This window comes from Borostomias antarcticus (assembly GCF_949987555.1).
Source record: "Borostomias antarcticus genome assembly, contig: scaffold_174, whole genome shotgun sequence".
NCBI classification, from domain to species: domain Eukaryota; kingdom Metazoa; phylum Chordata; class Actinopteri; order Stomiiformes; family Stomiidae; genus Borostomias; species Borostomias antarcticus.
The window spans coordinates 27,891-55,380 of NW_028175706.1; the positions used below are offsets into that span (position 1 = coordinate 27,891).

Sequence of the window (27,490 nt, forward strand, 5' to 3'; positions counted from 1 at the left end):
ATTGTACTACATTTCTGATAAATTGTGATCTATTAAAATGTGCTATGCCAAAGTACTCTTTTACATAATGTCTGTTAAACTATGCTCTTACATTCTATGCTTTGTTAAACTGGTAATCTATACTTAAATCTGAATATTTTAATACTTTAATCTAATATTTTAAAATATGCCTTGTTAGAGAGAATTCCACAAAGTTTTGCTTGAAACAATTGTTGTCAAATATGTCTTGCTTTATATTAGTTAGATCCTCCATCCGTCCCTCCCTCCCTCCCAGCCTCTATGTCCCTCACTCTGCGAGGCTGGGGCAGCAGGCCAAGTAGTGAGGCCTGCTGCAATGGAGGATCTATCTACTTTGGATGCATTAAGAATATTGTACTACATTTCTGATAAATTGTGATATAATGTGCTATGTCAAAGTACTCTTTTAAACAATATCTGTTAAACTATGCTCTTTCATTCTATGTCTTGTTAAACTGCTAATCTATATTTGAATCTGAATATTTTAATACTTTAAACTATGCTTTTTTAGACAAAATTCCACAAAGTTTTGCTTGAAGCAATTGTTGTCAAATATGTCTTGCTTTATATAAGTTAGCCTTCATTTTTATTGAATTGTAAAATATCACATACTGAGTAGACCAGCTAAACAAGCTAATATTGAAAATGTTTAAGTTTACTCGCAAGTCATTTGCATTTTCTCTTTATCTCTAAAACTCAGCTGACTTCTTTATGAACTGATGGAGGACATTACACAGTATACAGGGTCGTGGTAGCTATAATAGGTTTTCATTACACCAGAATGGAGACAACGCTGTGGTTGGGAAATGAAAATGAGGTCTAGCAGTGTGTTCTTCTCTGTAGTTGCAGCAGTGATGAGTTGTGCATATCCCCTGGACTGAAACAGCTCAAGTATTGGCTTACGTGCGTTGGAGAAGAGATTCTCGTTGAAATCGCCACAGACAAGGATGGGGTGACAATCCATGATCTCCAATGAGTCCAAAAGGCTTCCCAGGTTAGACAGGAATGATCTCACACTGTAGTCTGGAGGTCTGTATACGGCTGCAATCAATGCGCTCACTGGGGCCTCAACCTTCAAAGCCAAAAACTCAAGGTCAGTTACGTTATCTATGTACCGCTTTTCACACACTCTAATGTGGTTTTTCACATAAACAGCAACTCCACCACCACCTATGTTGTTTATTTGTGGAAAATTGGTGTAGGACAGGTGTCTATTGCGTTTGAACATGTTGTAGCCCTCTAAATGGAGACTCTGTGCAACGAAGGAGCCTTGTAGGTGGGTTTCTGTGAGACACAAAACATCTGCAAGACACAGTTCATAGTGGCTCTTGATGTCACTGACATGAGATGGCAATCCTTCTGTGTTATGGTGAACGATGGTCAGAGTGTCGTGTCTGTTTAATGTTTGTTTGATGTGAAGAAGAGGCATCATGTGGTCCAAGCTGACTTGTCTCATGGTCTCTAGGGCTGCAGTGATTTCTCGGTTGGCATATATTTTTCTCTCATCCATATCCAGGATGTGCAGTCCACTGAGAGAGGTCACTCTGCTGACAGCTACATAGGCCATGCCGGGTTCAAAAATGTGTTTAAGCGAGACTACAGCTGATGTCCTTGTCATACCTTGAACCTTATGTATTGTACAAGCAAAGGCAAGCTTTATAGGGAACTGTCTGCGTACCACTCCTTTCTGTTTCAGATTATCCTCTGCTCTCTCAATGTACACTAGATTGTTGGGTCCTCCTGGTACTCTGTTACAGTAATTCCTTCCAGCCGTTTCATCATCCATTTTGAGCCCAAGCATAGTGACGTGTGAAAAACCATTTCGTTCAGAGGTTACTACCCTGACTAGTGTAGCGAACGATCCATTCACCAATCCCTGAGACACGTCTATGTTTCTGGTGAGCATGACACGAGCACCCTCAGCAACGTTGAGTGTATCTGGTAAATCATCTTTGCCTCCTTTAAATGGTTTGACTTGTCGTGCCATTCTGCCGGTGTGTGGGTCCTTTTTATAGTCATCTGCATCAATGATGGTGATATGAGAATGGAGCACAGCCAATGTTGCAGAGTTGTGTGAATCAACTTGTTTATTAGTTGCAAAAATGTGCAGGACGTCAGTTGGACAAAGTGCTGGTTCGGTGATGGTCTGTGACAGTAAAGCTCTGTCTGCTTCAGACAACGCATGTGACTTGTCTTTCACGCGGATGCGGTTCAGCATTTCTGCAAAGGCGACATCATCCTTCTGACGCATAATCTCAGTGAGAGTTATCATCTGAAAGTGTTCCTGCCAGAGGTCAAGCTCACGTGGGTCGTATACACAGAGGGTCTTGGACTGTCTCACAGGTGGTAGCTGATAAAAGTCTCCAACAGCTATGACTGACATACCTCCAAAGGGACTCTGGCTGCCTTTGATCTGCTTGAGTCTGACATCCACATAGGCAAAAAGGGGTTTTGACACCATGGACACTTCATCAATGACAAGGATTTCAGCATTTAAAAGTTCACATCTGACTTCATCCAATTTGTTACCAAGTCCTTGAAATGGAGGTTTTAGACTTCGCGGCAGCTTGAGAAGAGAGTGCAGTGTTGTACCTGATATATTAAAGGCTGCAGTTCCAGTGAAAGCAGTCAACAGGACAGTGGGGTTTGATATGTCAGCCTCCTCAGCACGTCTCGGCAGCTTGCACAGTATCTTAGATGCCTCTGAATAGATGCACTTGATGAGATGTGACTTTCCTGTTCCAGCACCACCATTTATGTAATAAAAAAACGGCTCTGGATTTAGGCAACAGACGCGCTTTATGCACCAGTCTCTAACTGCATAGAATACACATGCTTGTTTCTGATTGAGATTCTGATACATGTGGCGTAACAGTGTGGGGTCTATTGCAGGGGGCTCTCTGATGGCTCTGACTTCTGTTGCTGCAGCAGCCTGATTACTGTACTCTGGGACATTATCTTGTACATGTTCATGATCTGGCTCTCTTGCCTCCAGTTCTTCAATACACTCCAACCTCACTGCTTCGGATTCTGGCGCCAGATTACACCATTCATCAATCGCGCCTCTGTTCTGTTCAAACTCCTCCATTGCATTCTCAATTTCTTCACTGTTTTTCTCATATTTGTCTCTGTTTCGTTTGACAACGTGTGGGACATACTCTCCATAGTTAGAACCTGGTAGTTGAACCCAGCCACCATTGTAGAATGACTCATACGTGGGTAAAGACGGTCTTTTCAGTTCCTGGTCTGATCGGTGAGGAATGTACAGTTTCAGTAATGTGCCATAATACTTCTCGGGATATTTCTCCTGTGATGTGCGATAATATCTGATGATAGCGGGCTTGTCTGTGTTTCTCCTTTGAACAAATCCCATGTCATTCAGCAGGGGCAAAACATTTTTACCTTTTGTCTGTCGGCCATAGACAATTCTGCAAGTAGAGGCAAAATCAGCCAAGCACATCTCCTCAAACTCTGGTGTTTCAGGTCTGGCTTTGTATTTGTCTGTCAAAGACGTCGCCCACACATTGTCACTTTCTGATGTTGTGCTCTCTAGGTATGCCATGGGGCGACTCATTCTCAGTGGGTTGTCATCTGTTGGTATGAATATGACACCGCGCGAGCACTTCTTCATGCTGATTCCACATGCACGAGTCACACACTCCTGAGCACTGACCTCTCTCTTTTTGGAATAAGCCTGCATAATCTCCCTCATTTCATCACATTCATTGGCATACTCCCGGTTTCCTGAGTTCAGAATCAGTGTTTTAAGATACTCACTTACAGCGTTCTCACTTTTGCATATATATGTGCAAATATAATGTATTAAACTGAAATAATTGAGTACAAACTGCACGTCAATGTTAGCGTCCCAAGCATCGAGTAGATAGGGGTTGTATCCATTTACCCAGCAGTCTTTTGGATCACGTTTCAGTACCAGTACGCTGGATTTGTTCATCATCTGCAGGTATCCCTCATAATCACAGAGTGTTAAGTTACATTGAGTCAGTAGCTGCTCTAAACTCAGGGAGGCGGCGGCAGGTTGATTCAACAGCAGGTTCAGTGGTCTAAGCTTTTCCTTAGCTGTTTCCAGTTCAAGCGGATCATCTCCAGGTCTTGTTATCATTGTCTCTTTGGAGGGTGGTTTGGGAAATCCAAAACGGCATCCAGAGCCTAGACTTTTGAAACATGTCCTTGTGTGGTTTTTGCTGTGTATTTGCACTTCTGTTACTTTCTTATACAGTTCAGGTTGTGTATGTGGATCGGGTAGCTGGGCTGTGATGTATTTGGACACAAAATTACATACAGTCTGATCATCATCTTGCTCAAACACAGGTGCACCTTCTACCCATATGAGACAGTGTATGTGCGGGCTTCCTCTGTGTTGAAATTCCACGCGGTAAAAGAAGTCAACAACTTTGCCAAGGGGCTGCGCAGGAGACAAGATTAAATCTCTGTATAAGGCCTCAACACGTTTATCAAACATGCGCATTGTTGTCACAGGATTGCTTCTCAGTATGTCACACTTTGTGGACCAGTCAAGATCCTCAAAATTAACCTCCTCACCCTGCTGAGTTTTTATTGCCTCAATCACCTCAGGCCAACGCATTTCTGCTGCTGAAAATGTACAAAAGAATGTAGGACTTCCCAATTGTCTGATCATGGCAAAAAGATCTTTTGTTGTTTTTTCCCAGTAGGCTGGCGTCCCTCTCAATGGCTGCATGAATCTGACTGCATCTTTATTTCTCACCAGTCTCTCAACCTCGCGTCGGTCTTGCAACATTCCTGAGGTTATTCTGCGTCCATCTCTGGTGAAAGGTTTTCCTTTACGTAACTGTATTGTCATGCTGGAAGTGGCCAAATGTATTTCAGTCACAAACTGTGCAAAGAACAAATAGTTTGTATCTCTGGCAAACCGATTGTCGACACCGAAAAGCCTTGTTTTGAAATAACTACTGGGTGTTAATCGAATGGGTCTCTTTTCATCCAGTGTGTTTTGACCAGTGGGAAACTGAACAGGGAAAGACATGGCTTCCAGCTTAGGCGTTCTGAAAAAGCTGACTGGAGTATTCCTTTCTGCAGGGGCAACAGAGTAGATTCCTTCACTAAAACATAATATCTCCTCTGAAACATCACGCGGCTGAAGGCATGATTCTAGAGCAAGACCTCCATTAGGCATGTCACCCTCCTGTCCTGGATCATCTCTCTGCTCCTGAGGTTGACCGTCATCACTAGGCAGCACGTCATTGTTTTGTTGCTCATTTTCAGGATCCTTTTCTGCCTCACGCAGTGCATTGCTCTCACACCTGTCAATTTCCATCAAAGCAGCTTCATCATAATCATCGTCATCATCATCCTCATCATCATCATCATCAGGAAGTGTTGGATCACATAACTCAGCCTCATCTCTGATAGTTACATCCTCATACTGTGGGTGAATGTGTTTGAGTTTATGCAGCGCCTGCACTAGCTTAGACCAGGTAACAGTCTGGAACAGCTGATGACCTCTGTAACACAACCGTCTCTTCAGTTTTACTCTCATGACTTGAGACTCACTTCTCAGTCTGGGCAGAGCATTGACTGTCTCCTGTACCTCCGATGGGACACAAACAACGTTACCACGGATTGCTCTCTGTCGGCCTTTGGGAAGAGGAATAATTTTTGCAAATGTAATGCATTTGGCTATGAGATGTCTCTCCAGTATGTTGAGATCAGACAGTTCGGGAGGGATGTCGGCGAGCTCTAACTTGTTTGCCACAGCGAGGGTTGGCATGGTTCCATTCTTTAGATGATTATGGCAGGTGTAACAAATCCACTCTCTCCTTCTCTCATCAGGCACCTTGCACTGTTGTTCATTCCTGCAGTCATCCTGACACACATGGACATAATTCCCTGTCAGGCATGCTGCAACCACGGCTGGATTTTTGATGTAATATGACCTTGTGCAGGGTCGTACCTGGTTTGGAAATGATGCCTTATGACAGACAGTGCACACATAAGTGGGGCCGGCCTTTATTTTTGATCTGAAAAGAGATATGGCCTCTTTGATCACAGGGTTGTCACTCTCACGTGTTTGTCCACAGTTTATCCATCTGTATTTCCTTCTTATTTTCGCTGCACATTTCATGTTGCTCCTAAATGCAAGGTTGTTCTTATACTTGTCTCGCATTCGCTGTCTCATTAGTTGTCTGTGTCTCACCCTGAATGCTTGGTCATGTACATAACGCTGAGTGATATAAGATCGCCGCATCTGCCTAAAATCAACATGGTCTCTGTATTTGTTGTTAAGGTGCTCTTTTATTCTCTGGCTAAAATCAACATGGTCTCTGTATTTGTTGTTAAGAAGCCGTTTTCGTTTCTGTCTGAAATCAAAATTTTCTTTATAACGTGCTGCTATATTATTTATTTTCTTTTGTCGTAATTCTGAATTGATACGATAGCGGTTGGTAACGTACTCTCTCTTTCGTTGTCTGAGTTCTTCATTACAATATTTCCTGCTTGAGTTAATTTTTTTCTTTGCTTTATATGTTTCATTTGAAGCATACTTTGCCCTTTCATTCCTTTTTTGATTCTCCTTTCTTTGTGATGCCTTTTCAGTGAGCAATAGTCTCCTGTTAAATTTTCTTCTTTGCTGTTTAGTATATTTTGACAGTTTACGGGAGGTGTCATATAAGACATTATCACTGGCAAGAGTATGTATCAGTGGAGCAGATGAGTTTGATTTGTGTCTCACAGAAGTGATGTTACTGGACATTCCCTGTAATATGTTATCAGAGACATCAGTGTTTATCCTTGCTGCAGTTGAGTTTGACTCACTTTGTGGAGCATCATGTGATGTGACAGAATTCAAGCTTGATGGCTCTGGTTCAGTTTCCATATCAGTGGATAGTACTTCACGTACATCAATGACAACAGTATTTACCTTTGGAGCACTCAGGCTTGACTCATTTCGAAGAGCATCATTCACATTGTAAAACTCCACAGGCTTCAACTCATAGTTAGAGGAGGACTGTGTGCCCAAAATCCTGTGATACTTTATGAGCCTGTCAATCATATCACTGAGATGTGTGAATGTCAGCATGACAGCAGTAGGCCTACCACTAGTGCGTGAACCCGGGAGGAGGGGCAAACCATCAGCTGTTCTAGAGTGTGGGTCAAAGAAGCCATATCTGCCTGTCCTGGTTCTGAATACAGCAATACATAACCCTGTCATCAACAGCAACGCATACTGCACATCTGATAACAAGCAGCTCAATCCTGCCTCTAGGTCCAGAAAGCCATCTACAGCTCCGGGTAGCGGATCTCCTAATGTGCCATATCTGGAAAGGTGTTCCATGTTCACATGGTGTGTAAACCTGCGTGCAGGGGCTTCATGGGGTAGCTCGTCAGTAGTCAAAAAGATGTGTTGAGGAAACCTTTTCCTGGCGTGTTGATACATAACGTCACCCTTATCCAAAACGAGATCGAGGTCTGCTGTGGTGATGTTTTCATTCTCATGAAGGAATGCAAGGAAAGTTAGTGAATTACATGTACACTGGGTATTTCTGAATGGGCCGTATCTAGGAGAATCCTGGCTGCGGGATGCACAGACATGTTTCACAGAAGGCTGATCTCCCAGGTTTATAGAGTCTGCATGGGAAGGTCCTGCTACACATGGATCATCACGTCCCCTTGTTACACTGTCTGCGTGGGATACCTGTGGTCGACATGACATATCACTTTGACTGTGGTTCACCTGGTAAGCATGAGATGGCCCTGGTACACAAAGATCATCACTCTGATGTCCTCTCTTTACAATGTCTGCATAAGATACCTGTGGTACACACGATGCATCACGTTGACGTCCCTGTGTTACACTGTGAGCACGAGACGCTGCAGACACCTTGACCTCTCCAGGGCTCTGAGGACCAGCACATTCTTCCTGTTCAGTTGTTGCACGGTGAATCTCAGTCGACCCTTGCCAGCGCTGTCTTAGAACTTGGGACCTTTTACTCTTCTTTGGCATTGTTGTTGTGCTCCAAAACCACAAATCTGAATGTTTTACTTTTATTGTGCGCAACCAATATATTAAACACAATACTTTGTAATCTAGCAAAGCAACAACAGTATTATTACTTATATAATTGAATTTTAATTAGATGTCTTGCACTTTGTATTGTACACCCTGTTTATCGTTCAATGGAACCAGTTATGTTGATCTGCTGACAGGATCACTTCAGATGAATCCTCCTTGTGTACTTCAGATGAGTAGAGTTCCTCCTTTGTGTATTTTTATTAGTGTCTCAAGAACAAAAACTTTGGTAAGGCTACACAAATTAGACTACTTCTACTTAGTAAATGTACTGTATATGTAGATAGGTACAATGAGTAATGAAATGCACTTTTCAAATATATCAAAGCAACAGTTTGTATTATTTTAACTTCACACACGGCTATATGAATACATGCAAATACAATTCAGTGCAAAAAAAGTCCAAAGAAGTAATGTTTAACTACTTCAATGTAGATGTCTAAACAATGTAGATGTAAATCTGTGGATAATAAATTCTACTCTTGACACTTTGCTTCAGTATAGAACAGAACAGGATAGGGGACAGAAAGATGGCTTGTAAATGGAAATGCTTGTAATTAGAAATGCTTTATAAATAGATGCTGGTAAAAGAGATGCATGTAATTAAGAGGCTGGTAAAAGAGATGCTTGTAAATGAAATGCTGGTAAAGGAGAGGCTTTGTAGTAATCAGGCGCTGTGAAAATAGGGCAAAGTTTGGGCGCTGTAAAATTGCTTGTAATTGCTGTTAATGCTTGGAATTGCTGTTAATGCTTGGAATTGCTGTTAATGCTTGTAAAAAAGAGAGAGCGGGACAGAGAGAGAGATAAAGATAGAATGCTTGTTATGTAGATTGCTTGTAAAAAGAGAGAGCGGGACAGAGAGAGAGATAAAGATAGAATGCTTGTTATGTAGATTGCTTGTAAAAAGAGAGAGCGGGACAGAGAGAGAGATAAAGATAGAATGCTTGTTATGTAGATTGCTTGTAAAAAAGAGAGAGCGGGATAGAGAGAGAGAGATAAAGATAGAATGCTTGTTAAGTAGAAAGCTTTGATAAAAGCTGTTTTGGTGGCAGTAGCGGTGGAACACCTGTAAGACAAAGAAAAAAGGGTGTTAAAATAGTCTATATAATTCAGAAGCGTTTAAGTTTCAGCAATCTTCCCATTTAAATACATGTGCTGGTAAGATAGCAAATATTATGCCAACCTGCTTGTATATTATGTTTTTAAAAATATATATTTTATTTCTACATCCATGTTGAATCACAAATATCAAGTGTTATCATTCCAGCTTTAGGAGTGGTGCAAATATGGGTTGCCTTAGGTACAGAATAACATGTAAATTCTTAAAATCAGTGGCATCCCCATATACCTCTTTATGTTAGTGTTTTCAAATAAAACTATTTCAACAATTAAAATGATATTTCACTTGGGTAGAACTTGTTGAACAGGAGAGACAGAGTGTATATCTTATTAGTCTCGCAAAGCCAGACCTAAACATTGTTTATGCTGTGCCAGCGCTGGAGAAAGGTCTGGCTGGACACTGTCTGGGGAAAAACACTTTCTTTAAACCACTCAATCACAATTGTTAGGGCGTAGCTAAGCCCCAGATGCAACGACGGTTGAAAACAGTAACACGCAGCAGAAGGGAAGGACTCTGGATGATTGGTGCAAGGAGAATCTCCCAATAATAATTATATCCAAAATCTACATCCGGCGAGTCAGACTAGTCTCTTATTATTATTACAGGGTTGAGTTGGACATAGTCTAACTCAACAGATGTAGGTCTTGAAGATGAACCCTACATCCGGCGAGTCAGACTAGTCTCTTATTATTATTACAGGGTTGAGTTGGACATAGTCTAACTCAACAGATGTAGGTCTTGAAGATGAGCCATGTCATTGGCGATCAGCGGCCACCACTGCAGGCCTGCTTGGTTCTTTCGGTAGATGATTTTAAGGACAGGCGATAGAAAGAATATGTTTACAAAACTTGCTGTCTGACAGCTTGGCGTCTGCATCAATCATCAACTATCAGACGCTAAAGAAATGAATCCATTGTAATTAATGACAGCGGCGTGGTGTTCGATGCCTGCGTCCGACGTTCATTTCTTGATTTTTGATGGACACATTGGGGCCAAGGGGTAATAGGGACGTTCCTACATGTTTGTCTACTTCTTATGGAAGAATTGTTATATTTCAAGCATGGTCTATTGTCTGCATTGAGCTGACAACTGTCATTGCATCCAGGGCTTAGCTCCACCCTAGACGATTGTGATTGGTTTAAAGCATGCCCCCCACCCTCCCATCTCAGATGGTAATAGTAATGAGTGCAGTGTGACTTACTGATAAGGGTAGACTATCCAACAAGTTGAACCAACAAGTTGCTCTGTGAAGAGAGATTAACAATTAGTAAATACACAATATGTAGCCCAGAGGTTTTCAAAGTGTAAGGCTATATAAATTACTAGACATTAGATCAATAAACTGGTGAAGTCTGATGTCATTATGTGTTTAACAGAAACTTCCAGACTGCAGTTAAAAGTTAAAACACATCATTAAAGCCATCTAGAAAAATGCATTTCCAAAATGACGACATCACATCACCACTCTCCAGGTCCTACCCACAACTATATAATCAAAATATATCTCACACAATGGTTGACTTACCTGAGTCACTATCAAATCTATGGAGAAAAAGAAAAGAGGGAACAAAAAAGTACACCAGTTAGTACGATTAGTACATTGAAATGCCAAATCTAATCCATGAATATCTTATTTTATAATTAGGTAGTGTTTTATTCTGTCCACGAGGAGGCGCTAGCCTTTATGTTCATTGTGGTTCTATGGGAAGCTATAATAAACTTCATAGTTTAGCCCTAATGTGCATGCATATAGGACTGCACGTGTATCGACCCACACTGTCTCACACATGCATGCACGCACACACACACACACACACACACAGGTCACACTAATCACAAATAGCTAGGATAAATTCAACGTGCATACCAAACAGCAGTTTGAGTTTGGGCCTCATTCAGGAGGCTAGACCGTTAACTAGCTAACAGAGCAAACTGACGGTGCCAAGATTATCAAGATAGCTAATCCTGTCCAATTTAGGTGTTCGCCAACGTCTCTTGCTTCATGAATATGGAGGTTTACAATAACATTTCGTCTTTTATTTATTCTTGTTAAACCTGTCGCTATGTCAATAAACATCAAATGTTGGACTTAAATATTCTCATTCACCCTACAGCTCGCTAGCTAACGTTCGTGCTATCATTTGCGTTAGCATTACTAGCTAGCGTTCAAACACTGGTCGACAAAAACATTTTAACTTAAGCAGAATTAACTGGAAAAAGTGCGTTAACTGTATTTTAGTAATACTTTGCATAGTAATAATATTGACATGGTTTAGCTATGATATATTAGCTAGCCAACTGTCTTAACATTGCTAACGTCAACTTACCTTCGATTCAAAGGTGACGGAATGAGCTGTTGCCAGGGCCCCTTGACAACACAGCGTGCACACGCGCGTCTCTGTACTTCATTCAAATCTGGTCTAAACAAGGTTAGTCCACATTTTATATTCAACTGTTGCAGCAGTAGACACCTGGATATGTATATCGAACTTGATGTCTTCCGTTCTCCGTTATGGTGAATGGTGCACAGCATATGAAATTGTGCATTGTGCACAATATGTAACTACAGTATAGCATGGTGCAAAGACACCATTATGCACAGGCAATATTGACCTCAGGCTATTGCAAACCCTGCATGAGATGGATTCAGACGGTGAAGATCCTGGTCTTGAAATGCTTAGTGTAAAGTGATTTTGAAAACTCACATCTTTATTCTCTCCCAAAACGTTTTTGCCATTAACAAATGAGAACATATAGATAGATAGGAATCCTGTGTGGGGAAATTGGGTGTTTTAGCAGCAGAAAAGTACAGCAGCAGTGCAGGGGGAAAATGTGTCAAAATCAAACTAGGCTACTGTACTTGGGAGGACATCACAGCTGAATAATGCCAAAGACAACTCAAACACAAGTCTCAATAGGTTTGTAACTTTAATGCGCACTGGCACACACACAGCCCAGGGCCGCAATCATCTCCATGGCGTAAGACAGGACCATGTGACTGGAGCTGACTGTAGCACCGGCCGGTCTGCTTCCTCCCTTATGTGCAGGTCTGGTTTGACCGGGACCAGCCTTCAGCCACACACTGGGTCTATGGAGACCTCCTCATAGACTGGAGGGAGGGAGGAAGGTGAGAGACAGAAAAATATTTTTAAATAAGAACACAAACACACAGACATACAAAACACACACACTAACACAAAGACAACCCCTTCCAGACACTCTAATAAGGCTGTCGTATGCCAAGCTCATACTACAGGATATTTGGGCTGATTCATCCCCGATTCACCACTCCCGACAATCAGAGGAGAAATCTGGTCTGGAACGTTGGTCATTACTGATGTTCGACACAGATTATCTTGTGAAATGTGAGGGGTTTATAGGCCAAATCTTAAACCTCCCGATCGGCTCACAGACCCAGATGTGTGATTATATGCCTTATTCACAAATCTTGTGGTGGGTGCATGTTTGAGATTCACAAGAAGAATATCTGTTAAGATTTCCTTGTGTAATGCAACCCGATTTAGAAATTGATTTTTAAAATCCTGTAGTGTGAGCCCAGGATGACTGTGATGAATCGAGAGTCAGACATGCAGATCAGACCATCATGGACGTAATGAGGATATGCCAGCCAGGACCTACATGCACACATGGCATCTTCAGATCCCTCTCTCAGTTCAGCTGCAGGTACAGTAAGACTCCAGATCAAAATACTGCAGGTGAAGAGGGAGAGAGAAGGAGCGGGCATTAAAGGAAGAAGTGTGACTTGTTCTGTGTATGAGTGAATGTGGGTTGTGCGCCTTTACATGTATGTGTATTTGTACATTTCACTGTTCTCACCTGTATGTATCTGCAGTCATGCCCTTGTCTCAGCAGCTGCATGTCTGAATGTGATTTGGACATTTCAGGGACTTTGATGGCCGTCTCTTCCAAACCATCCTCACCATTCAGTCCTGGGAGAGAGAGAGAGAGAGAGAGAGAGAAGACCACCAAGCTTGTACACCTATCTCATATCAACCCTAGCCCACCTCGGCTCACACCTTGTTTGTGTGTGTGTGCCAGCATGACTCACTCACTCTGATACAGTGATCAGAAATCAGCAGTCTCTTTTTAATCAAACCCGGTAGAACAGGTCTCACTAACAGCCTATAGACAAGCTGCAACACGAACAGATGAGCCTTCAGAGAGACAGAGAAAGAAAGAAAGAAAGAAAGAAAGAAAGAAAGAAAGAAAGAAAGAAAGAAAGAAAGAAAGAAAGAAAGAAAGAAAGAGGTTAATCTAGGCATTTAACCTGATTTATAAACACACACACACACTAGTGTGGCGGTGTGTGGGATATTCACGCAGCAGCAGTAAGCCGTTAAGTGCTGAATTTCACATATTGCTATAATCACAGCAAAACATAAACGCATCATATAGCAGAGTGGGAGGTGTGTCTCTTTGGGGTGACGGGTCCACAGCTCCTCCTTCACAGACTACACAGCCACCCTTCAAGAAGAGTGTGTGTGTGTGTGTGTGTGTGTGTATGTGTGTGTGCATACGGGTCCTCCCCCTCATAATGTGCAGGTATACATTTATTATTAAAGATTTTGGGTCGCTTTCTGAACTCACCCTCGTCGTCGTTGTCATCATCCTCTTCATCTTCCTCTTCCGACTCTTCCATGGCTTGACCATTCCTGCCCTGTAGCTGAAGGGCCATGCACTGTCCAGCTCTTCTTCTGAGTCTGTAAAGCACAGCAGTTGCAGAGTAACGTATAAAGAGTAACGCTCTGCTTCTCTGTCCCTCTGCTACTCACTTTCTCAGAGTGACAGTCTCAATCATCAAACTCTGATAGGCAGAGGCCTGACAGCAGGCTGTTAGTTCATGCAGTAGTCCTCTCTCCTCCTCCTCTACGCTTGAGCTATAGGACAGGCTTGAGTAAGAAGGAGGCTGAGAGTCACAGGTTCGACCTCAAGGTCTGTCTCACCTCTCCCCCATTTGCTGTCCTGGCTTACCTGTGTGGTTGAGACTGTGTGTGTGGAGTTACCTGCATGCGGTTCATGGACTCTCTGAGCTGGTCCAGCTGGTGGGCAGAGCCAAGCGCCTGAAAGCGGATGTTGTCAGCTTCATGTCCTTCTCCCTGAGCTCATTGGTCTCTGCTTTCTTATCCAAACAGTCTGACAGCCTGTGTAGACAGACAGACAGACACACACAAAGTTAGAACATACTCATCATGTAGATACACTATCAAACATGAATACACCAGCTATTAGAGGGAGAGTGAATGAAAAGAGCTGTGAATTGCAAGTCAGTCACTAAGAGAGAAGCACAGGTTGTGTTTGAGAGATGACAAATTCCTGGTATGTGTAAACCATTTACCTGGCTAATAAACTGATCTTGTATCTTGACGATTCAGTCACGTTGCAAAAGGCAGCAGGTGAAAACAACACTACTGGAGAAGTAGAGCAATACAGAGTGAAAATAGTGAAGAGGAGAGGAAGCAGAAGAGAAAATAAATGAAAAGGAACCACCTGCGGAACCGAACCGAGGGATCTGCATGGGAGCCTTTTGTGTCTGCAGAGGTTTTACGACTGTACACCGATCTGTGGTGATAACGTAGTATATATATATTAAGTATAGTAATAGTAACAAAACAAAAAAAATATTACGATTTTAATATTTTAAAATGTTTGATCCAGAGTGAAGCGTCCAATGAAAGTCAAGTTTGCTTGATGAAAAGGTATATAAGGCACTGACACAGTGAACTGTCATCGTTTCCCTTGAAGAGAAGTGCCATAACTAGCTAGTTAACATTCTTCTGTTAAGTATCTAGTTACAAACCATATGACATCTTAATGTCTGGGCCCAAAACATATGACAATCAAATACACTATATGGACGAAGGTATTGGGGCCACCTAGACATTACACCTACAGGAGATTTTATGACATCCCATTCTGAATTCATAAGCATTAATATGGAGTTGGTCCCCCCTTTGCAGCTATAACAGCTTCCACTCTTTTTAAAGTGCGTCTGTGGGAATTTTTGCCCATTCATCCAGAAGAGCATTTGTGACGTCAGACACTGATGTTGAACGAGAGGGCCTAGCTCGCAATCTCCATTCTAGTTCATCCCAAAGGTGTTCGATGGGGTTGAAGTCAGGGCTCTGAACGGGCCAGTCAAGTTCTTCTGCACCAACCTCACCTAACCAAGCCTTTATGGACCTTGCTTTGTGTCCATACTATTGTCTATGAATTTAGAATGGGATGTCATAAAGGCTGTAGGTGTAATGTGTAGGTGTCCCAACTTTTGTCAATATAGTGTACATTCTGTGAACTATGAGAATACCAGAACTTGCCGTTGGAGACTCTGCTTGCCAGGGATATGAGACATCCCCTTCGTTGCCTTGAGCCAGATGCACCGCGAACAGAGGGATCTACATAGGAGCCACTTCTGTCCACAGGACAGAGGTTTTAGGGTTGCACACCTCATTGAAAAATACAAATCACATTACCAATATTTTCAGCACACCCGCTTCATACCCATACACACAGGTTTTAGGGTTGTACACCGCACATGGATCTGAGGAGGTCAAAGGGTATGCTTTCAGTATTGTGGGTTTGACATTGAAATATCATACCATTCAGAGAGATCCAATTACCTGCACACCAAATGGAGTGTCCGATAACTTCAAAACTATATAGCCAAATAACCATCAACAGTACATCAGCCCATTCCCAGCAGCCCTTCTCACCCTGCCAGCACGTTGATTTTGCCGCCCACCACCGCCACACCTGGCTGGATGTGGTGCTCCTTCATGGTTGTAAACTAGCCTGCAGAACCGAACCGAGGGATCTGCATGGGAGCCTTTTGTGTCTACACAGAGGTTTTGCGGCTGTACACCGATCTGTGGTGATAGAACCATTGTCATACTGTATATGACCTGGATCAGCTGTAGTCACAAGGAGATCAAATGGGGCCCTTATCCTCCCTTCCCTATGTGGGAATTCAGAGATAAATCATTCAGGAACTCCACCTTCGGTGCACAGACTTTTGTCCTGATCCCCTTGCAGGCAGGGTCCTGACACCACTGAAGAGAGAAGTCTGCCATGCTGGGACCGGGCGCTGCAGGGGTCGAAGAGAGCATCCATTCAGTAAGGTGGCCCACTAATAACCAGGCTCCTGTGGCCCCCCAGGTCATCCTGTTGGATGGATGGATCACACACACACACACACACACACACACACACACACACACACACACACACACACACCTGGACATGAAAAGTCGAGAGACCGGACGGCTCATGTCCTTGGAGGGGCGAGTAGTCGAGGTTAGTTCAAATTCTGAGTTTGAGGGGTGGGACTCAATACTTGTTGCACACTTGGACATTTAAGAATGGAGTTCCAGGCATGCATGGATTTTTATGTCTTCTTTATCTCTGCAAAATACAAAACGTGGCACACATCATTCACGCAGCAGTCTCGCATTCTCTACGCTGCATCTGGGAGAACTGAACGTCCGCTCGTGCGCGATACAGAAATCTTGCTGAACATGCGCAACCTAGAATGTTCACTAAACAATATAATGTCACATCTAGAGCACGGAATTCACAGTATCCGCTAAATAATCAAAGGGATTCTCTACACACACACACACTGATAACATTCTACACACATTCATCATTGATCCATTACTGGCTAACGTGACATTAACCACTCAGCTAGCTAACGCCACATGGCTAATCTGTATTGCTAGGCGGAGCTCCGTACTTTTATGCAACTAGCAAAACTCCGGTAGATTACAACATAACGAACGTCTACATTGCAGATCCTCCATACATTACATATTCATCATACAGTGGCGTTGCATACACTTTGTCACATTATCTCACCTGCAAAATACAAAACGTGGCACACATCATTCACGCAGCAGTCTCGCATTCTCTACGCTGCCTCTGGGAGAACTGAACGTCCGCACGCACTGACGTCCTGACCTGTACCCAAGGCCCACTGCTGCCCTCTACTGTGCCCTTGGGAGCATAACTCGTTCTAGCCATAATGAATCTATTGAAATCACAAGTGATGAATGCACATGAATATCTCAATTGCAAGTGAATAAAACAATACAGTATCGCAGTACATAAACAATGCAAAAACAAAACAAGTTGATGGGGGGTGCCTTAGAATGTCCCTAACTTGACTATAGTCCCACATACTTCATAAATGGCTTTTCAAATTCTGACCCAAAGACATGAATATACAAACACTTCACTCTGGCTTACTAGAAGTCTCTTCAACTACTGGTAATAGACCAGTTGGAGTAGGCGGGATGGTATATATGCTAATAAGATACAATTTGTTATATTTTTGTCCATGCCTGAATATAGACCTGTGTATTTAACACTGTGGTTAATTTATTTTAGGCCCAATCTTAATGCATTATATATTTTCCTGCTATTGTTGTAGATCTCTTCCATCCGGAAGTGTTGTGAGAGATCGGGAGACTAGGTGACTATGTTTTTAGAACAAAATCTGACTTTATTGTATGTAGACTACTGCATGTGCCCAGCACCTTGCAGGGCATTGTGGGAATATCCTCCACGCCGAACACACTTTCCCACAAAGATGTGGCCACATTGAGGGTTTCACCATTGGTGAGCAGCACGGTGGTCTGGAATAAAGCGCAACAAAACATGGGCATAGGGGCAGAGCCAGTGCCTACCTTTCAAATCGAGAGCTTCTAGGTATTCAGATTAGGATCAAACTGACCTCCTCACACCCCTCAGACCCCTCTGTGAAGCCGTCGATCTCAAGTATCTGACTTGTTGCAGTTTCAGCGAGGTACTACAGGAGGACAATCAAACATAGCCATAGGGTTCAGCGTACAGAGTCCTAAACACATTTAATTTGAGGCACTTTTTCTCCATATTTCATATATGTGTAGTGTACAGTTAATTCAGGACTGGTAATATGAAGCTTGTGGACATAACCCAAGAAATTTGTAAAATCCTGTTTTCCCACATTTAGCATAACACACTTTACCTCTATGTCGGTGAAATTTGTGCTCTGCACAATGTAGCCATAAGGCCCTGTGCTCCCTTTGACATGTGTCAATTTTATTTCCTTATTCAGGATGAGCTCCAGGAGGGTGGCCTCCCTCCAGAGGGTTACTGCCACCCTTTCGCCATTCTGAAAATAGACAGATATTTATAGTAGTGGCTCTTCTTGCTGTTGTTCATGCTGTGCACATGCAGTAGTCTACATACAATAAAGTCAGATTTTCAGCACACCCGCTTCATACCCATACACACAGGTTTTAGGGTTGTACACCGCACATGGATCTGAGGAGGTCAAAGGGTATGCTTTCAGTATTGTGGGTTTGACATTGAAATATCATACCATTCAGAGAGATCCAATTACCTGCACACCAAATGGAGTGTCCGATAACTTCAAAGCTATATAGCCAAATAACCATCAACAGTACATCAGCCCATTCCCAGCAGCCCTTCTCACCCTGCCAGCACGTTGATTTTGCCGCCCACCACCGCCACACCTGGCTGGATGTGGTGCTCCTTCATGGTTGTAAACTAGCCTGCAGAACCGAACCGAGGGATCTGCATGGGAGCCTTTTGTGTCTACACAGAGGTTTTGCGGCTGTACACCGATCTGTGGTGATAGAACCATTGTCATACTGTATATGACCTGGATCAGCTGTAGTCACAAGGAGATCAAATGGGGCCCTTATCCTCCCTTCCCTATGTGGGAATTCAGAGATACATCATTCAGGAACTCCACCTTCGGTGCACAGACTTTTGTCCTGATCCCCTTGCAGGCAGGGTCCTGACACCACTGAAGAGAGAAGTCTGCCATGCTGGGACCGGGCGCTGCAGGGGTCGAAGAGAGCATCCATTCAGTAAGGTGGCCCACTAATAACCAGGCTCCTGTGGCCCCCCAGGTCATCCTGTTGGATGGATGGATCACACACACACACACACACACACACACACACACACACACACACACACACACACACACACACGGTCAACATCCTTCTAACTATGATCAGCCAAGGTGATGAGGCTTCAGTAAGTAACTTTTTTTTAACCTTTATTGAATAAAGCAGATTGTTAGCTTGTTATTCCAGCCAGCCAACCAGTTAGTCAGTCAGTCAGTCAAGTCAGCCAACAAACTGATGTAGGATCAGTATTTGTGATCCTACACACCACACATTTACATTATGCTCATTAGCTAGGCAACCTCTGATGGCCACAGGATTGCCAAAGGTGAAACAAATAAATAATAAGTACACAATATTTTACGTATAGTAATAGTAAGAGTTAACGTTACTTAACGTTTGGTATAATTACAGCAACTATATATGCAATTATTAGTGTGAGGGAGATTATTATTACTTGATCTGCGTCGAAACTAATTTATACGAGTATTTCACGGTAACGTTGGCTAACTAGCTTCTCGTTAGCTAACCTGAAGTGAAGCTACACAGCGCGGCTGGCTAGCTAATCTTTGAACAGACTAACACATAACCAAATGAACGACTTCATAATGCGTTTGAATGTCAAAATTAATAATAAATATAAAACATAATAAATCCTCCATCACCCACCCTGGACATGAAAAGTCGAGAGACCGGACGGCTCATGTCCTTGGAGGGGCGAGTAGTCGAGGTTAGTTCAAATTCTGAGTTTGAGGGGTGGGACTCAATACTTGTTGCACACTTGGACATTTAAGAATGGAGTTCCAGGCATGCATGGATTTTTATGTCTTCTTTATCTCTGCAAAATACAAAACGTGGCACACATCATTCACGCAGCAGTCTCGCATTCTCTACGCTGCATCTGGGAGAACTGAACGTCCGCTCGTGCGCGATACAGAAATCTTGCTGAACATGCGCAACCTAGAATGTTCACTAAACAATATAATGTCACATCTAGAGCACGGAATTCACAGTATCCGCTAAATAATCAAAGGGATTCTCTACACACACACACACTGATAACATTCTACACACATTCATCATTGATCCATTACTGGCTAACGTGACATTAACCACTCAGCTAGCTAACGCCACATGGCTAATCTGTATTGCTAGGCGGAGCTCCGTACTTTTATGCAACTAGCAAAACTCCGGTAGATTACAACATAACGAACGTCTACATTGCAGATCCTCCATACATTACATATTCATCATACAGTGGCGTTGCATACACTTTGTCACATTATCTCACCTGCAAAATACAAAACGTGGCACACATCATTCACGCAGCAGTCTCGCATTCTCTACGCTGCCTCTGGGAGAACTGAACGTCCGCACGCACTGACGTCCTGACCTGTACCCAAGGCCCACTGCTGCCCTCTACTGTGCCCTTGGGAGCATAACTCGTTCTAGCCATAATGAATCTATTGAAATCACAAGTGATGAATGCACATGAATATCTCAATTGCAAGTGAATAAAACAATACAGTATCGCAGTACATAAACAATGCAAAAACAAAACAAGTTGATGGGGGGTGCCTCAGAATGTCCCTAACTTGACTATAGTCCCACATACTTCATAAATGGCTTTTCAAATTCTGACCCAAAGACATGAATATACAAACACTTCACTCTGGCTTACTAGAAGTCTCTTCAACTACTGGTAATAGACCAGTTGGAGTAGGCGGGATGGTATATATGCTAATAAGATACAATTTGTTATATTTTTGTCCATGCCTGAATATAGACCTGTGTATTTAACACTGTGGTTAATTTATTTTAGGCCCAATCTTAATGCATTATATATTTTCCTGCTATTGTTGTAGATCTCTTCCATCCGGAAGTGTTGTGAGAGATCGGGAGACTAGGTGACTATGTTTTTAGAACAAAATCTGACTTTATTGTATGTAGACTACTGCATGTGCCCAGCACCTTGCAGGGCATTGTGGGAATATCCTCCACGCCGAACACACTTTCCCACAAAGATGTGGCCACATTGAGGGTTTCACCATTGGTGAGCAGCACGGTGGTCTGGAATAAAGCGCAACAAAACATGGGCATAGGGGCAGAGCCAGTGCCTACCTTTCAAATCGAGAGCTTCTAGGTATTCAGATTAGGATCAAACTGACCTCCTCACACCCCTCAGACCCCTCTGTGAAGCCGTCAATCTCAAGTATCTGACTTGTTGCAGTTTCAGCGAGGTACTACAGGAGGACAATCAAACATAGCCATAGGGTTCAGCGTACAGAGTCCTAAACACATTTAATTTGAGGCACTTTTTCTCCATATTTCATATATGTGTAGTGTACAGTTAATTCAGGACTGGTAATATGAAGCTTGTGGACATAACCCAAGAAATTTGTAAAATCCTGTTTTCCCACATTTAGCATAACACACTTTACCTCTATGTCGGTGAAATTTGTGCTCTGCACAATGTAGCCATAAGGCCCTGTGCTCCCTTTGACATGTGTCAATTTTATTTCCTTATTCAGGATGAGCTCCAGGAGGGTGGCCTCCCTCCAGAGGGTTACTGCCACCCTTTCGCCATTCTGAAAATAGACAGATATTTATAGTAGTGGCTCTTCTTGCTGTTGTTCATGCTGTGCACATGCAGTAGTCTACATACAATAAAGTCAGATTTTCAGCACACCCGCTTCATACCCATACACACAGGTTTTAGGGTTGTACACCGCACATGGATCTGAGGAGGTCAAAGGGTATGCTTTCAGTATTGTGGGTTTGACATTGAAATATCATACCATTCAGAGAGATCCAATTACCTGCACACCAAATGGAGTGTCCGATAACTTCAAAGCTATATAGCCAAATAACCATCAACAGTACATCAGCCCATTCCCAGCAGCCCTTCTCACCCTGCCAGCACGTTGATTTTGCCGCCCACCACCGCCACACCTGGCTGGATGTGGTGCTCCTTCATGGTTGTAAACTAGCCTGCAGAACCGAACCGAGGGATCTGCATGGGAGCCTTTTGTGTCTACACAGAGGTTTTGCGGCTGTACACCGATCTGTGGTGATAGAACCATTGTCATACTGTATATGACCTGGATCAGCTGTAGTCACAAGGAGATCAAATGGGGCCCTTATCCTCCCTTCCCTATGTGGGAATTCAGAGATACATCATTCAGGAACTCCACCTTCGGTGCACAGACTTTTGTCCTGATCCCCTTGCAGGCAGGGTCCTGACACCACTGAAGAGAGAAGTCTGCCATGCTGGGACCGGGCGCTGCAGGGGTCGAAGAGAGTATCCATTCAGTAAGGTGGCCCACTAATAACCAGGCTCCTGTGGCCCCCCAGGTCATCCTGTTGGATGGATGGATCACACACACACACACACACACACACACACACACACACACACACACACACACACACACACACACACACACACACACACACACACACACACACACACACACACACGGTCAACATCCTTCTAACTATGATCAGCCAAGGTGATGAGGCTTCAGTAAGTAACTTTTTTTTAACCTTTATTGAATAAAGCAGATTGTTAGCTTGTTATTCCAGCCAGCCAACCAGTTAGTCAGTCAGTCAGTCAGTCAAGTCAGCCAACAAACTGATGTAGGATCAGTATTTGTGATCCTACACACCACACATTTACATTATGCTCATTAGCTAGGCAACCTCTGATGGCCACAGGATTGCCAAAGGTGAAACAAATAAATAATAAGTACACAATATTTTACGTATAGTAATAGTAAGAGTTAACGTTACTTAACGTTTGGTATAATTACAGCAACTATATATGCAATTATTAGTGTGAGGGAGATTATTATTACTTGATCTGCGTCGAAACTAATTTATACGAGTATTTCACGGTAACGTTGGCTAACTAGCTTCTCGTTAGCTAACCTGAAGTGAAGCTACACAGCGCGGCTGGCTAGCTAATCTTTGAACAGACTAACACATAACCAAATGAACGACTTCATAATGCGTTTGAATGTCAAAATTAATAATAAATATAAAACATAATAAATCCTCCATCACCCACCCTGGACATGAAAAGTCGAGAGACCGGACGGCTCATGTCCTTGGAGGGGCGAGTAGTCGAGGTTAGTTCAAATTCTGAGTTTGAGGGGTGGGACTCAATACTTGTTGCACACTTGGACATTTAAGAATGGAGTTCCAGGCATGCATGGATTTTTATGTCTTCTTTATCTCTGCAAAATACAAAACGTGGCACACATCATTCACGCAGCAGTCTCGCATTCTCTACGCTGCATCTGGGAGAACTGAACGTCCGCTCGTGCGCGATACAGAAATCTTGCTGAACATGCGCAACCTAGAATGTTCACTAAACAATATAATGTCACATCTAGAGCACGGAATTCACAGTATCCGCTAAATAATCAAAGGGATTCTCTACACACACACACACTGATAACATTCTACACACATTCATCATTGATCCATTACTGGCTAACGTGACATTAACCACTCAGCTAGCTAACGCCACATGGCTAATCTGTATTGCTAGGCGGAGCTCCGTACTTTTATGCAACTAGCAAAACTCCGGTAGATTACAACATAACGAACGTCTACATTGCAGATCCTCCATACATTACATATTCATCATACAGTGGCGTTGCATACACTTTGTCACATTATCTCACCTGCAAAATACAAAACGTGGCACACATCATTCACGCAGCAGTCTCGCATTCTCTACGCTGCCTCTGGGAGAACTGAACGTCCGCACGCACTGACGTCCTGACCTGTACCCAAGGCCCACTGCTGCCCTCTACTGTGCCCTTGGGAGCATAACTCGTTCTAGCCATAATGAATCTATTGAAATCACAAGTGATGAATGCACATGAATATCTCAATTGCAAGTGAATAAAACAATACAGTATCGCAGTACATAAACAATGCAAAAACAAAACAAGTTGATGGGGGGTGCCTCAGAATGTCCCTAACTTGACTATAGTCCCACATACTTCATAAATGGCTTTTCAAATTCTGACCCAAAGACATGAATATACAAACACTTCACTCTGGCTTACTAGAAGTCTCTTCAACTACTGGTAATAGACCAGTTGGAGTAGGCGGGATGGTATATATGCTAATAAGATACAATTTGTTATATTTTTGTCCATGCCTGAATATAGACCTGTGTATTTAACACTGTGGTTAATTTATTTTAGGCCCAATCTTAATGCATTATATATTTTCCTGCTATTGTTGTAGATCTCTTCCATCCGGAAGTGTTGTGAGAGATCGGGAGACTAGGTGACTATGTTTTTAGAACAAAATCTGACTTTATTGTATGTAGACTACTGCATGTGCCCAGCATGAACAACAGCAAGAAGAGCCACGACTATAAATATCTGTCTATTTTGAAGTGGCGTGATGGCGAGACTCTGCCCCCTCGGGTCAGAGCCGGTTGTGGACAGTGTAGGCCGCACCGGGTGACCCACCTGCCTTCACCAGTGAAGGCCGTGTGTCTCTAGCCACCTCAGAGGCTGTGTTGTGAGGTCCGTGGCGTGGTGGCGAGACTCCGCCCCCTCGGGTCAGAGCCGGTTGGGGGCAGTGCAATGATATCCGGGCAATCGCCATGCACCCACCTGTGAAGATCATGTGTCTCTAGCCCACTCAAGGGCTGAGTTGTGGTGTCTGTGGCGTGTTCAGTGGCGTGGTGGCGAGACTCCGCCCCCTTGGGTCAGAGCCGGTATTGAACAGTGTAGGCCGCGCCGGGCTACCCACCTGCCTTCACCAGTGAAGACCGTGTGTCTCTAGCCGCCTCAGAGGCTGTGTTGTAACATTGTTAAATATGTTTATGTACATGATAAAATATAACTGTTACTATATTACTGTTAATGTACCAGGGATGAAACCTGTATCTGCTTTTAGTAATCAAAAGTACTTATGAGAGCCTTATTAGAATTGGAAAACAGCTGAAATGAACACAACTTTGATAGGTCTTCAACTGTCCAAATATTTATTTATTTAATACAAAACTAAACTAAATTTAAACTCAAAACAATAAACTCGCCCCCCCCCCCCCCCCCCCACAAAAAACATCATCATCCCAAAAAAACTAACAAAAGAAAAAAAAAATTTATTTTCCCGCCTCTCCCTCCTTCTCCATGCAGGTGATGACGTTGCCTTCAATGGTCCCTCTCACCTTGCAGGGCATTGTGGGAATATCCTCCACGCCGAACACACTTTCCCACAAAGATGTGGCCACATTGAGGGTTTCACCGTTGGTGAGCAGCACGGTGGTCTGGAATAAAGCGCAACAAAACATGGGCATAGGGGCAGAGCCAGTGCCTACCTTTCAAATCGAGAGCTTCTAGGTATTCAGATTAGGATCAAACTGACCTCCTCACACCCCTCAGACCCCTCTGTGAAGCCGTCGATCTCAAGTATCTGACTTGTTGCAGTTTCAGCGAGGTACTACAGGAGGACAATCAAACATAGCCATAGGGTTCAGCGTACAGAGTCCTAAACACATTTAATTTGAGGCACTTTTTCTCCATATTTCATATATGTGTAGTGTACAGTTAATTCAGGACTGGTAATATGAAGCTTGTGGACATAACCCAAGAAATTTGTAAAATCCTGTTTTCCCACATTTAGCATAACACACTTTACCTCTATGTCGGTGAAATTTGTGCTCTGCACAATGTAGCCATAAGGCCCTGTGCTCCCTTTGACATGTGTCAATTTTATGTCCTTATTCAGGATGAGCTCCAGGAGGGTGGCCTCCCTCCAGAGGGTTACTGCCACCCTTTCGCCATTCTGAAAATAGACAGATATTTATAGTAGTGGCTCTTCTTGCTGTTGTTCATGCTGTGCACATGCAGTAGTCTACATACAATAAAGTCAGATTTTGTTCAAAAAACATAGTCACCTTCTCCAAGGTTACCCTCCTGAGGGGGTAGTCTCCCGATCTCTCACTACACTTCCGGATGGAAGAGATCTACAACAATAGCAGGAAAATATATAATGCATTAAGATTGGGCCTAAAATAAATTAACCACAGTGTTAAATACACAGGTCTATATTCAGGCATGGACAAAAATATAACAAATTGTATCTTATTAGCATATATACCATCCCGCCTACTCCAACTGGTCTATTACCAGTAGTTGAAGAGACTTCTAGTAAGCCAGAGTGAAGTGTTTGTATATTCATGTCTTTGGGTCAGAATTTGAAAAGCCATTTATGAAGTATTAAGTCCCACCCCTCAAACTCAGAATTTGAACTAACCTCGACTACTCGCCCCTCCAAGGACATGAGCCGTCCGGTCTCTCGACTTTTGATGTCCAGGGTGGGTGATGGAGGATTTATTATGTGGGCAGCCTCCTGTGCCACATGAGGGGGCACCTGGATAGGAGTAGTTCTAAATACCTGCGTCTCCCTTCTAATAATCAGGCAACGTCTGGTCCCCTCCCTTCCATCTGACAGGCCATAATTTTTTAGGATGTAGGTCCTCCCTGCCTAATGACATGCAAGGAATACACATGGAAAAAAGAGGTAAGAGCTATGAGGTAAGAGTTATGCATAAAGCAAACCAGAATAGTCTACAATAGCAAATCTATTCACATGACAAAGACCGATTTCTACAGATATCAGTGGCTGTGCTGAAGAGCAAATGCGTATCATATTTAAATTCAAACATTTACATACTGTAAGTTACAAATGGGTATGATAATGAAAGAGTAAAAACCTCCATCTTCCCCCGGTGTTCCTCCATGAGTGTCACCTTTGTGACTGTGTGGCCATCCGTCACTGCACACATTTTATTTATTTTTGTCACCTCTGGGGTGCACTCTCCCTCTCCATCGAACTTCCACCTGAGGACTTTTTTTGTCTCCGTTTCAGCAACCACAGCCACCGTCACAGTGGGTGGCCGGCTAAACGGATTGCTGCTGCTGCTGCTACTTAGTATAGTAGAAAGTTCCATTCTGAAAAATAAAAGTGAAAAAGATATTGTCCAATAATCCTTAGTCATTCACAGTCATTGATTGTAATCAATTTGAGAAAAACGGGGCTGGCACACAAATGTTTTTATTTCATCCACTTTCATGTCTCAATAGGCACACAATCCTTTTGTAAGTCTCTATCCACAATTCACACATTCTGAAAAATAGATAAAAGTGAAAAATATATTATTCCCAAATTCCCTAATGAATTTTAGAAACATTTTACAAAAAGTTAAGAAAATAATGCTTATGGTAGGCTTATGTGTTAAGCATGTTGCGTTAAAAAAAGAAAACGTGTATTTATGCAGACATGGACTGAAACCATGGAGGTACACTATTAATA

At 42.9% G+C, this 27,490-nt stretch overlaps 2 long non-coding RNA genes across 7 annotated transcripts; both read right to left on the reverse strand.

Moving 5' to 3' along the window:
• Window positions 1–12,130: 12,130 nt before the first annotated feature.
• Window positions 12,131–17,991, reverse strand: LOC311329277. 4 transcript variants are annotated; one of them, XR_014631298.1, is made up of 11 exons: window positions 17,909–17,991; window positions 16,458–17,250; window positions 16,220–16,308; window positions 15,542–16,090; window positions 14,563–14,635; window positions 14,231–14,368; window positions 13,815–13,927; window positions 13,280–13,381; window positions 13,044–13,156; window positions 12,846–12,916; window positions 12,131–12,315 (listed from the first exon to the last, which is right to left on the reverse strand). It is a non-coding gene; the product is annotated as an uncharacterized lncRNA (long non-coding RNA). The 4 variants fall into 4 exon arrangements; XR_014631299.1 differs by having other exon boundaries at window positions 15,542–15,765; window positions 15,938–16,308; XR_014631300.1 differs by having other exon boundaries at window positions 15,542–16,308.
• A 3-nt stretch (window positions 17,992–17,994) lies between these two features.
• On the reverse strand, window positions 17,995–24,216 carry LOC311329279. Of its 3 annotated transcripts, none has more exons than XR_014631302.1 (6): window positions 23,211–24,216; window positions 21,583–22,424; window positions 21,263–21,384; window positions 19,811–19,979; window positions 18,229–19,070; window positions 17,995–18,030 (listed from the first exon to the last, which is right to left on the reverse strand). It is a non-coding gene; the product is annotated as an uncharacterized lncRNA (long non-coding RNA). The 3 variants fall into 3 exon arrangements; XR_014631303.1 differs by having other exon boundaries at window positions 21,310–21,384; window positions 21,583–22,501; XR_014631304.1 differs by having other exon boundaries at window positions 21,583–22,501.
• Window positions 24,217–27,490: the final 3,274 nt, after the last annotated feature.